This window comes from Gallinula chloropus, assembly GCF_964237585.1.
Source record: "Gallinula chloropus genome assembly, chromosome: 5".
NCBI lineage: Eukaryota > Metazoa > Chordata > Aves > Gruiformes > Rallidae > Gallinula > Gallinula chloropus.
Window position 1 is genome coordinate 61,494,801 of NC_140090.1, and position 13,326 is coordinate 61,508,126.

Sequence of the window (13,326 nt, forward strand, 5' to 3'; positions counted from 1 at the left end):
AGCCTGTGGAGAAGACCCTGGTGGAAGAGGTTCTCCCCCCTGCAGCCCATGGAAGATGATGGGGAGCAGAGAACCCACCTGCAGCCTGTGAAGGACCCGATGCTGGATCAGGTGGAGACATATGGAAGATGCTGTAACCCGCATTGGAGTGAGCTCCTGGCAGAACCTGCAGCCCATAGAGAGAGAGGCCAATACCAGAGCAGGCTCTCTGGGGGGACTTGTGACTTCCTGGGCGACCAGGGTGGAGCAGTCTGGGCCTGAGAGACTGCACTCCATAGAAGTGATCCTCACTGGGGGAGTTGGTGAAGAGCTGAAACCCTATGGGAAAAGACTCAGGTTAGAGAAGGTGTGGAGGACTGTCTCCCGTGGGTGGGACCCCATGCTGGAGCAGGGGAGAGTGTGAGGAATCTCCCCCCATGCCCCTCACCACAGGTCAGCCTGTGCCACCTTGGGGAGGGGGGTGGGGAGGAAGGTAGAGAATTTATGAATAAAGTTGAGTCCATGAAGAATGGAAGGGTGGAAGGAGGTGTTTTAAGATTTGGTTTTACTCTTCATTATCCTACTCTGGTTTCACTGTGTGCATGTGTGTGTGTAACAAATTCTGTTTGTTTTTTATTCCTTGTTGTGAGTCCGTTTTGCCTGTGATGCTGACTGTGGAATGATCTCCCCCGTCCTTATCTCGACTCCTAAGCCTCTCACTATGTATTTTCCACCCTATCCGGCTGAAAAGGGGAGGGATAGAGCGACTGTGGTGGGCGGTTAGTCTCCAGTCAGCATGAAACCACCACAGCCCATCCAGCTTGGCCTTTGGCAGAAGACAACACCAAACCGGGTGTGAGTGGGAGGTGAGTGCTGGTGGGACTGGGATTCCCGGGATTCCCAGTGCTCAGCGGGCTGCTTCCTCTGTGCACTGAACAAGAGGGAGCAGGGTTATGTTGCAGTGAGATTTAGCTGAGGCCTGAGTGTGGCTCACAAATAAAGCTTAACCTGCCAGGATGGCACTCCAGGCAGTGCTTCCCCGCTGCTGTGCTGTGGCCTGACGTGGGCAGGCATCTGGGGAAGTCAGCGGATGGTTTGCCATCACCCAGAGGTGCCACCTCCCCCTCTGCCCATGACCCGCCTGGGACTGGGGTCCCCCTTGAGGATAAGGCAGCAGCCCCAAAGTCATGTTGGTGGGCGGCTTCTGGGGCAGCATTAGAGGTTTCCCCTCACAGATGGGCTTTGCTGTGCGTGCATGGGAGGTCTGTGCCACCCCCCTGCTCCTACAGAAAGAACACCCGAAGATCTGGTCGGGGGGGGATGGGGGGAAACGGCGTTACCCGGCCGAGGTGAAGGGCAGACGGCAGCCCCTCGACCCTCGGTTTCCAAGCAGATGCTGTGTGCGGGCCCAGCTCGCCAGCCGGGCGCTCGGCCCCAGGCGGGGCTGCGGGCGATGGGCTGCCGCGGTCCCTGCGGCGGTGGCGGCCGGAGGACGGAGCGCTGCTGCCACCCGGTGGCCAAGGCCCCGGCGGCACCTGGGAGGTGCCAGCGCGGAGAGCCCGGGGAAGGTGGGAGCCCACCCGCCTTCCGAGCGAGGCCACTGGCTCCTCAGGCCGTCACGGGAAGGGCAGCGGGATGGGAGAGAGCAAGATCCCGCTGCCGTCTCACCTGGGCTCTGCCGGTGGGCTGCCCTTGTCCTTGGCCTGTGCGGCCACATAGCCGGCAGTTGGTGTGTGCGTAGAGAATGTGATGTTTTGGCTGTCTACAGGGGAAGAAGGGGAGAAACTGAGAGGTGGATCTGGTCTGTTGACCCCTGCCGGGCTGCTGACATCCAGCAAAACTTGGAAGTATAGGGCTTGTAACACTCAAAACATCCCATGGGTCTCACCTGCTGGCTATCACCCCAGCTGGGGTGGGGAGAACGATGATGTCAATGATGATGACAATGGGACACACACACACACAAGTGTCTGGGATAGGCTGGACCCAGATTGCTAAGGGGTTTGAACACTATCCCCACAGAATGCATACAGAAAGTCAGAAAAGGTCAGTGGTGCTCCCAGTGAGGTTTCCCAAATGGCAGACCTGTGCCAGTCTGTAGCCGAGAGGCATGTGCCGCCCAGCAAAACGAGGTGGCCACAACAGCGAGTTTAAGAGCTTTACTAACCTTGTAAGCATGTAATTGGCAAATAGATGAAAAGCAGCAAAGTATGAATAATAGGTAACGAAACCACCCAAGATTTCAATGCCAGACTTGATGTGAACAAACTGACAAGAGTATCGGCTTTACCTGCGCCTCAGAGACCAAGGAGTTCAAAAAGTGCTGATGCATCTGAAGGTGAGACTGCCAGCAGCAACACAAAGTTCAGGAGGAAGTAAACGATAGCACAACAGACACCTTCTTTTAACAGTCTCCCATTAGATGAGTTATGGTATTCCATCAGGAAGGTGTGTGTAGTGATGCTGTTTTCCTTCGTGCCTGCTTCAGTTAACAAGCCTAATGGGAAGTCACAATTTGTCCCTCACTTCTAAGCCTTCCTGTTGTTTTTTCCTATGCATTAGCACAACGTTCACCAGCTTAGGCCTGTTCTGTCTTGAAAGTTCTTCTCTTCAGCTAGCTCTTCCTACTTCTGCAGAGCTAAACTGCTCCTTACACCACCTTACTTACCATAGAAGCATACTGGGTGCCAGTAGGGAAGGCCTCGTTGGGACTAAAGAAACAAGGTATTGAATCCTTGGATGCCGATCTCTTCCTGTTGGGGTTGAGCTATAGGAAGGCAGGCTGCATTGGCCAGGAACCCTGTGGGGTGGGAGCCTGGAGGTTTTCCTTGCTCTTTGCCTGCCATAGATCATGCAGCCAGTGTCTGCCTCTGTGCCTTTGCTTTTCTATTCATGTAATGCATAAGCCCTCTAAGGGAACATGCTAAGGATTCCCGATTACTGGAAAGGCCTCTACGGTATCATGATTCTCTCTAGTTGGAAAAGACTCCACTCTCTGTCTGGTTCTTCACTCTGTGCGCAGAGATACTGAGGGAAAGCAGCAAATGATCTGCCTGAATTGTCAGTGGCTGGTGTGGAGCTGTTTGAAAACCAGCCTATGCTCTTTCAGGAGCTAACCAAGGAGGAGTGATCAGCATCTCTTCCTCTTGCACTTGCAACCTGCTGTATTCTCAGGGGTATTATGCAGGGACTTGCCTGCATCCAGCAGATAGCTGCCAGATTGGGGAAGAAATCTTCCCTCTTCGAGTCCCACTTTGCCTTTGCAGGGACACTGGCTGGTGTTTTTTGTGACATGCCATGGGGCACAGGCTGTGTGCACCCTTCTTTCTGCTGGCTGTGCTAAAAGGAGCAGCCTGTAACCAAACGGCCTGGCATTGGCATGGGTAGCAGCTCAGCCCACAGGAAGCTGCTTGCCTTTCTAAGCCTGGATTACCTCTGGGGGAGAAATGATGGTCGGTTGCCATCCCAGAGCTGGCTGCATTGCACAAGAGGAAGTACCTTTGGCTTTCAAGACGGGCCTGTAGGGCACGTGTGCTCCTTTATGTGTGGTGCTCACCTGGACATTCATCCCTGCCCAAGGTGCTTCAAAGTCTCTCCGTAATGCCAGTACAACGCTGACCCATGACATCTACAAAGTAGAATTTGTCCGCTTCACAGGGACAAAAATGTGCCTGGGTTAGTACTTAGACACTGTTTAGTTTAGGGTGAAACGTACTAACTTAGAAAAAGATAGGGAAGTATTGTACCAGAAGCACCGAGGAGTGCCTACCACTGACATTTACCTCCCAAGGGAAGATCTTGAGTGGGAGCCTAATACAGATGAAGGATTATGGGGAATAGAAGATACACCAAGAACTATATCTGTACAGAATCCAAAAGGGGGTAGAAAAGCCCCAAGAGGTATCTAAATTGTATGAAATAAGGTGGGGCAACAAAGAAACCCCGTCTGCCTTTTATGATAGATTGTGTGAGGCAGCTTGAAAATGGACAGATTTGGATCCGGAGGATGCTGGCACTGTGAGGTTCTTCAATATGTTGTTCATTGGTCAACTGGCCTTGGACATTAGAAGGGAACTGCAAAAGGTTGGTGGTGCAAATGGAATGACAACGTCATAATTGATGTCGATTGCATGCACAGTATTTGCTAATAGGGAAGAGGTGAAATAACAGGAGAAGCACGGCTGAGCAAAAATGCAGGCTGCTTTGCTGGCTACCCTGACAGAAGGAGAGGGAAGAAGAGGCATATGAGGAGGATTCCGAGGCAGAGGCAGGTGTTGTGGAGGTAGCAGAGGAAGCTGCTGTGCAGTTTCCTTAGGAACAAGTCAGGGTGCCTATTGTAAGCAGGAGGGTCACTGGAAAAAGAAATGTCCCCATCTTTGGAATAGCCGAGGGGAGCAGAAAGAGGAAAACGTTGGGGTAATGGCAGAGGTTGCGTTAGATTGCAGGGGACCAGAGGAATCTCTTAAAGCTTTCCCAGCCGATACTCTTGTTCCAATTAAGTTGGGGAATGAAACAATAGATTTTTTTGATTGGTAGCGGGGCCACCCATTCTGTATTAACTAGTTGTAAGGGACCATCAGGTAAGAATAAGATAAGCATTGTTAGCACTACAAGAAAGAAAAACCCTCTGAGGACATTTTTACAGCCTATGGAACTTGGAATTTGGGCTACTAAATTGACACAGAAGTTCCTCTCTATGCCATAATACACTTTGCTGTTACTTGGGCGGGATTTACTCTGTAAATTAAATGCACAGTTAACCTTCTCTGAAGATTTTGCTCAGTTACATATTCACCCAGAGAATGTGTGGAGAGCTCAGATATGATGGAGAAGAACCCTATGGAAGAGGGGGATATTACTGAGGAAGTACTGGATGCCGGAATACCTACAGTCTGGACCCCAGGAACACCAGGACGAGACAAGAATGGGACTCTGGTAAAGATGCAATTGAAACCAGGAGCCCAGCCGGTTTCAATCCTATGAAATTGGAAGCTCAGAAGGGACTGGAACCTGAAATAAATTCCTTTTTAGAGCACGGACAACTAAGGGGATGCCAGTCAGAATTTAATACTCCAATTTTGCCTGTGAAGAAACCTAACTCCCAGGAATATAGACCAGTACAGGATGTATGAGAAGTTAATGCGAGGTCTCTAGACATGCGCCCTGTGCACCAGATCTTTACGTGCACTCTGTGTTCCAGATCTTTACCCCCTCCTTGCCTCAGTTCCTGATACCAGTACTTATTTTACAGTAGTGGACTTGAAGGATGCTTTCTTTTGTATTCCTGTGGGTGAACATGGTCAGACCATTTTTGCTTTTGGATGGGAAAACCCAGCTACAGGACAGAAGATGCAACTCAGTTGGACTGCGCTTCCCCAGGGATTCAAAAATAGCCCCACATCGTTTGGTAATGCACTGGGCAAAGGAACTACAGCAATGACACAGTGAGTATAATACCACGCTGTTACAATACGTAGATGGCTTGTTGATTGGTACTGATACCTATGAAGGGTGCCTGCAAGCTACAGTCAGCTTGCTCAATTTTCTAGCTTTAGCAGGCTACCGAGTCTCCAAAACGAAAATCAAAAAGCAGTTTAGCTAGCTAAAGAAGCACCCATGAGGGAGTCCAGCATAGAAGGAGCTTTAATTCCAGGTTCTCATTTAGAGCTGTTGCCTCCAAAATGCACTGGAAAGGAAAAGCAATTGATGGAACAATCAGATTGCTCAAAACATGACCAGGGCTGGTGGGTGATGCCACTGAAACAATTACTGATTCCTGCAAGAGTGAAGGAAATCGTTCTTAAAAGACCACACCAAGAAATGCATCAGCCCTTCTCCTGCATCAGGCTGTAAGCGACACAATGGTGCAATGCTATTTGAAAGAGGCATTTAAGAGGAGAAGGGGGGAAAGCAGGACTTTTAAAGCAGCAGTGTGGGTTTGGTTTTGCTTAAGCTCTGAATAAGATGTAACATATAGACTCAGCAGCAGCGTGGCCTTGTTTCTGCATGTTGGTGTTAGTAACGTAGGGAAGAGATCCCTCATTTTGTAATAGAAATTTTGGAACTTTGGTGTGTGAAATGTTGGTTTAGGTTCCACTACTTCCGAGAAAGTTGCTCTCCCTTCTCCCTTAGGATGCATCTTAAAGTATTGAAGTAAATTTGGAGGGATGCCTCTGACTAGGGCTAAATTAAAACAGTATTGTAATGAATGGTGGCCACAATATCAATTGGTTAATGGTGAAATACGACCTGAAAATGGTACCTTGAAATATCATACTGTATTTAAATTAACGTCGTTTGGTCAAGGATATAAGAAATGGGATGAACTAGCATATGTGGATTTGTTCTTTGCGTTGAAAACTGATTTGACTATTAGAAAGCAATATGGTTTGATGGATTTGGACTACCAGAAGGGAATTTATTCTTCAAATAGAAATACAGGGGCTGTGCAGCTGCTGGAGGGTCACTGGCACGGGGTGCTCAAGGCCCCGAGCAGCTATGGGAGCCCTGAGGCAGAAAGGTTCCCATCCAAGACCCCATTTGCTTCAGCATACTGAGACTGCCATGCTGAATATCCTGCAAGAAACCCTGGGGAAAGATGCCCTCAAGGCCTTGAGTTTTTACAGAGACAATGGAGATTGGAAGTGCAGGCTTTAGTGCTTGTTGGCTGATGTGGAATCCAGAAAATACTGTAGGGGAGTGTGTGGGGGTGTGGGAGGGTGTGTGTGTGTACATCCACATGTGCATGTAGTTTAAGAAAACAACATCCTGAGATATGTTAGTAATCCAAATAGCACTCACAGGTCCAGAATATCTAGTCATTATATTCTGAAAAGAGGGAAAAACGGCCATTGTCTTGGAAAGGACCTTGCAAGGTGCCCTTTCACTCGCTTCTTCCAGCTCAGCTGGAGTTGCACACGTGGTGGGTTCCCTGTGAGCTTGCAGCCAGGCAGCCCCCACTGAGGGCCACTGCACAGGTGTGAAAGCAAGAGAGCTTTCCAGGGTGTTGGGAAATAGGCAAGTGTTGGTAAGTACACATATGGAAACATACAAATGGTTATGGAGACTGGTTGCTATGTTGTATGACACTTGCAAGTACCAGGTTTCTACAGCTGGATTTCAGTCTGTGCTTGCGTACACCTTTTGTGTTGGTTCCTCAACAAGCCTCTCAGGAGGTGCTTGCGTATCTTAGCCTATGCGCGTTCTTAGGATGAGAATGGCATCAGGTATTCCAAACACAGAGTAAATCCGCTCATGGATGCTGAACCTGACTTAGCCAGAGAAAACTCGATTGAGATTAAAAGTAATGAAAACACTGCCGTTCATACGCTGTGCTGGGAAAACCTAAAAACTGCAGCACAAACAGCTTCCTCGGCACACAGGTCCTCTGCTTGGAAGCCTAACTTGTTTCTTGGGATGTGTAACAGCCGCTCGGTGCTGCGGCCACCGGTTTCCCAGCCTCTGGCCTTGATGCAACCCCCGAGAGGGACAGCGGCGCTCTGCGGCCGCGGGCGCCTGGCGGGGCTCTCCGGCGGTCCCGCGGCGGGACGCGGTTGACTCGTGCGGCGGACTGGGCGGGAACGTCTCTCAGGCTTCGTCACTGAATCGCTCCACGGCAGGCGCCGCGCGGGCTCCGAGGCGCGTGCGGCTTCCAGCCGAGGCGGCAGCGTGAGGCGAGGCGGGACGAGCCGTGAGGCGAGGCGGGACGGAGGAGCTTCAGCCGGAGGCGCTGAGGTATCTCCGCGGGGCTGGGGACAACACGAAAAGGCGCCGTGGGGGATCTTCAGCCGTAAAGGCTGAAGTACCTCACGGGGCAGGGGACAGCGCCGGGGGAGCGGCGCGGATAGGGCTGAGTTACTTCGAGAATGGAACCGGCAGAGGGGTCCGCCTCAGCGGGAAAGTATGAGGTACCTCGCGGGGGAGGGAGGACGGCCGGCGCCATGGGGGATTCAACGGTAAATGTTGAGGCACCTCAGGCGGGGACGAGATCCGGGGGTGCTTTAGCGGGAATCCCTGCGGTACCTCGGGGCTGGGGAAGATGTTGCCGGGAAAGGCTCGGGGGAGGTATGGCGGCATGGGGAGGGAGAGTGGTGGTTCAGCAAGAACAATTGGGGTACCTCAGGAAAATGAAGCCAATGGGGAGAATTCAGCAGGAAACACTAGAGGGAGGGAGGGTAAGTTTTCACTGGGAAAGCCTGAGGGACATTATAGAGGGGGTGGCACCAGGGGGGGATGCTTTAGAAGGAATGCTGAGAAGAGTAGATGGTACTGAGGTACCTCTGGAAGGCGATGACTTCTGGGGACTGTTGAAGAGGAAAAACTGAGGTACCTCAACAAGGGCATGGTCCCAAAATGCCTTAAGCAGGACATATTGAGGTACACAAACTGCAGGACTGCATCAGTAGAGGCTTCAGTGGCTAAAACCTGAAGTAATCCAAGGGGGGGGGTGTGTGTGTGATGTGATGTGAAAAGGACTTCAGGGGGAAACACTTGTTGTATGTACCTCTGGCAGGCAGTGACACCAGAGGTCCTGCAGCATGAAATGCTGAGGTAGATGAAAAAGAAGATTGCACTGAGGATTGGATGCAAAGGGAAATGCTAAGATACCTCAAAAAAAGGTGCTGACTATAAATGTTGATTTGTGAAGGATGGATCCAGAATGTATATCACAAGTTTGGGTGCCTCCTCGAGAACTATCTTCTGTATGATTCCTTAAATTGTCAGGCTTTTCGTGGGGGCATAGAGTGGCATAAACCTTCTCAGGCTGCTCTGTATGTGCCCAGGCTTGGGTTAACTTTATATGCTTGGGACAGGGCTGTTGAGGTTGTTAATCCTGTCCTAAGTCTGTCTGTCTCTCTCTCTCCCCGCAGCAGCACCCAGTGTGATAGAAAAGCAAGTGGACAAGGGGATCCTATGGCAGAAACCCGAGAGAATGTGTTACTCTGTGCTTCAGCGACCTGGAGAACCCTTCCTGTCTTGCCTTTAAACACCCTCTGCTTATACACTTCTCCCAGGCAGAGCCCAGACTCCCCAGTAAAATGCCCTTTTAAACCATAGGGTGTCCACTGCCACTTTCCAGCCCGCCTCTGCCTTGACTCACACCTACAAGGTTGCGCTGCACAGGCAACATTAATTTTGCACTGGCTGTTGCAATGTTTGGCTTTGGTGAGGATAGTGTGTGTTTGTCAGCAGGTAGTGTAGGGCGGAAGCTTGAGATGCAAGTGAGTTGTTTCTGGCAGGAGCTGGTTGATGCTGGAGTGTTCTTGCACAGGCTTTGCTGCAGGTGTTGGATGTTGGAGTGTGGCAGGAGAGGAGTTTTGTGAAGGCTTGTCTAAGGGACCAAGTTGGTGCCAAGGATGAGGTTTGGATGGTTTGTAGGTAGGTTTTGGAAACTTGTCAGTGAAGTGTTGGACAGGTCCAAGTTAGGTGTAGGGTATAGGGCCAAGTTGACTTTGCCTGTGTGGTGCAACTGGGTCGGTGTGCACAGCCAAGGAGGAGTGGGCTTTTGGCAGTGGTGCTCGACCTCACTGTCCAGGCGGCAGCACTAGACACTTTCCTGCTGCCCTGCTGGCACAAGGAGCACTTACAAGGGCTGCCTTGTAAATCCTCATGGTGTTACGCACGGCTAAATTGGCCCTGTGTGCATTCCAGCTAAAGCTTCCCAATGGGTAAGTCTGGTCTGGAGAGAATGTGTCTCCTACAATTTCTGTGTGGAAATTCCTGTCCAGGAATATTGGGCGAAACCTTCCACTTGCCTATTCCCCAATTTACTTTATGGACTGTTTTGCTCGTTGTTGAAATAACCCTCCCCACACCCCACCCCACCCTCCCGCCCCCCGTTTTAATTGTCATGTTGTTAGTGTACTTGGGATGAATAGAGGTATTCCAGCTATTCCTAGTTAACCTGGAGGATGGGTAACACCACGTGTACTTTTTAATAAAATTCATTCCAATCCTCCGTCTGGTTCTTTGTGAGTCTTGTACTGTGATTAATCCCCTTCCGAGGTATAATGTGTAGTAAAACCTGCCACCCCCAGCCACTGTAATGTTGGCCCCTAAATACAGGATCCATCGTTGCTGCAAAACTTGTTTGCTCTCTTGGGTATCTACTTCACCAGACTTCTTTTTTTCAGGAACAGAGCACTTGAAGAAGCATCTAATTGTGTCACTGTACACCATCGCTCCTATTTTCTCTGCCTTTTAAAGATTGGATTGTTCACAAAGGAGCTTTACCTTGGCTCAGCGCAGGTACCATTAACGTTCCTCTGGAAAGGCTGCTGCCTGAGTTCCCCACGTGTGCACCACGTGATCATTGTGCTACACAGAGATGGGAAAATGAGCTGTGCTCCTATAACAGCGTCACAGTTTTGTGTATCTGGATGCTGGTGGAGAAGGGGGGCTGCAGAGATGGCTGAGAGAGCTTCCCCTGCAGCCCGTGGAGATGACCATGGTGAAGCTGGCTGTCCCCCTGCAGCCCATGGAAAATGATGGAGAGCAGAGACCATCTACAGCCTGTGGAGAGACTGACCCACACCACAGCAGGTTTGCTGGGGGACTTGTGACTCTGGGGGGGACCAGGCTGGAGCAGTCTGGGCCCAATGGTCGCATCCCATGGATGGGAGACATGCTGAGGCAATTGGTGACAAGATGATGCCCCGATAGAAAGGCCTCACACTGGAAAAGTTTGTGGAGGGCTGTCTCCTGCGGGTGAGACCCCACGGTGCCACAGGGGAAGGGGGTGTGTGAAATGCACCCCCCCAGCTAAGAGAACTCAGGAGGAACTGACTGAAAACCCCCACACCCCATTCCCTGCCCCTCCCCGTGCCACGATGAGGGGGAAAGAAGGGAGTGAAGTTATGACTAAAGTCTGCTAAGAGGGGAGGGGTGGGGGAAAGTAGAGGTGGTTGAAGATCTAGAGGAGGAAAGCAGCTTGTGAGGAACTGACCGAAACCCCATTCCCCCATTCCCTGCCCCTCCCCGCTCCATGTTGGGAGGGGAGGTGGGGGGAGAAGGGAGTGAAACCATTACTAAAGTGAAGTCTGCTAAGAAGGGAGGGGTGGGGGGAAGGTGCTTTAAAACCTGGCCACACTGTTCATTACCCAACCTTGGTGCCACTGGGTGTGTAGTGTAGTTGTAATAAATTAGTTTTCTTTCCTTTGTTCTGTGTTGAGTCTGTTTTGCCCATGACACTAATTGCAGAATGATCTTTCCCTGTCCTTACCTCGAATCCTAAGCCTCCCAATATATATTTTCTCCCCTTTCTGGCTGAAAAGGGGAGTGATAGAGTGGCTTTGGTAGGCATTTGGCCTCTAGGCAGGGCCAAACCACCTCAAACAGTTACAAAACCCTGACCTACAGGGATCAGGTTTTGGTTTAATACTGATGTCCTGGTTTCGGTCAGGATGGAGTTATGAATATGAGGTGCCTGTATCCATTAAAAATTTTACAGGGTATTGGGGGGTTTGATTTGGGTTTTTTTCTTTTCCTAGCTAGACTTTTATCAAGGGTTCAGTCCCTTGGTCCCCTCATTTTGTGGTTTGGTTGGTTCATTTTCTTTTTAATGTCTCTAATCATCACTGGCCTCGGGCAATCTTCTTCTAAAGCTGCATTTGACTGATCCTTCAGGAGGGGTTGGTTTCCTTAGGTGAGGCGCTTGCACTGCTCCTCATGGCTCTTTTCCTTCCCTGGCTCACTAAAGCACTGCACCCAACACTGCATCCACATCCTCCCAACCAGGTCTTGGATTTTAGCAATTCACTCAAATCGTTTAGTAACCCCAACTATCTTTTTCTCTATTGCTTTTTCCTTAACTAATCTTCAAATATTTCATTTTGTTTATCTTTCCCTTTTTGGGGAGGGACTACCCCTTTGAGGGCGTCTCCATTTCCTTCATTTCTTTATGTGGAGGAGGTTTATTTGCACCACAGAAGCACCGCAGATTAGCTGTATAGAGGGACACTTTAAGAGTAAACAAAGGAAAAGAACCAAGGACCCCCAAAACCCAAACAAACCTAAGCAAGCCACACAAAACCCACCAAGGTTCCTGTGCACCCACCCTCCCTTTCAGCACTGTGATGTCCATTTTCCCAAGAGCCTTTGGGAGGATATCCTCATAACTACAAGCATGGGTAAGCCAAATTGTGCAATGCCACTGAGAGAGAAGTATGCTGTGCTACCCCCAGCAGATCAGCTCACAGCCCTGTGAAAAGCTGGTGCAAAAGGATAGGTTTGGATCAGGCCAAGAGGCTGGTTACAGGCTCGCGGCGATGGTATGGCAAGTCACAAATGCCAAAGGCACTGGATGTGCGCCTGGCACACGTGTTCCTGTCCACACCATCGCTTTCTGCCCTCTTTCTGGAGGTCTTTGTAGGGGATTGTTTGAGAACTGTTTCCGGAGGATGCAATGCTTCCTGAATTCTGAAGCCTGCCCAGCGTCTGCTGAATGACAGGTAAGTGCTGGTCAACTTTGTTGCAGGAGCAGAGTTGTTCTAACTGTCTATAAGCCAAGTGATTGCTCTAAACAAGAGCAGGGGTGTGGTGGAAGGCAAAGTATTTTATTAGTCCAGGAAACATGATTGGGAAAAATATATTTTCAGAAACACATGGGTTTGGGTTTTTTTTACTTTTTTTTTTTAGTGAGAAGATTTTCAGGTACCTGTAGGAATGTTCATACAATCAGAAGCAGGGCTGCTGTTTGCTAGCTACAGAAGAATGATAAATGATATTCCTTGGTCTTACAGGGTGTCTTTTTTACCACAGCAGCATTGCTTAGTAAAAAGTCTTTTTATATTTTGCCATATTTCATATTGCTTATCAGTTGTGACTCTAAGGTTCTTAATTGCTGGAGATCTTAACAGAGCATTGTACTGGGAGTGTGGTGTGTGTGTAGCTTAAGACAACTTTACTTATTTAATTTTAATTGTAAGCATTTTGTTTCAATTAGCCTTTTGAATCAGCAGTTTAATTGAATTCAGAGCACTGACAAAATTACACAAACTAAATATTAAGATTATTTGTTGAATTTTTAAAAATGTAACTCTTCTCTCTTTCCCCTCACATTACTTCCAATAGATGAAATGTCTTACGTTTAAAAAGTGATTACTCCCTCCTGTCTGCAAGTACTGTTTCATTCACAGGTGAATACCAGCCAGTTGGTAAACTCTGTTCAGCAGTGTGCTGCTGTAGCCTCCTTCAAGGCTTGAGACGTGCAGGATGGCTAGCTCACACGTTACCCAAGCCACAGGGCAGTTGACAGGGACTGGAGTCCTACTCCCAGCATCACACAATTCTGTGATGTAAAGGGTCTTCAGAGATCATCTAGACCTTCTCTCATTATCATCCCTTAGA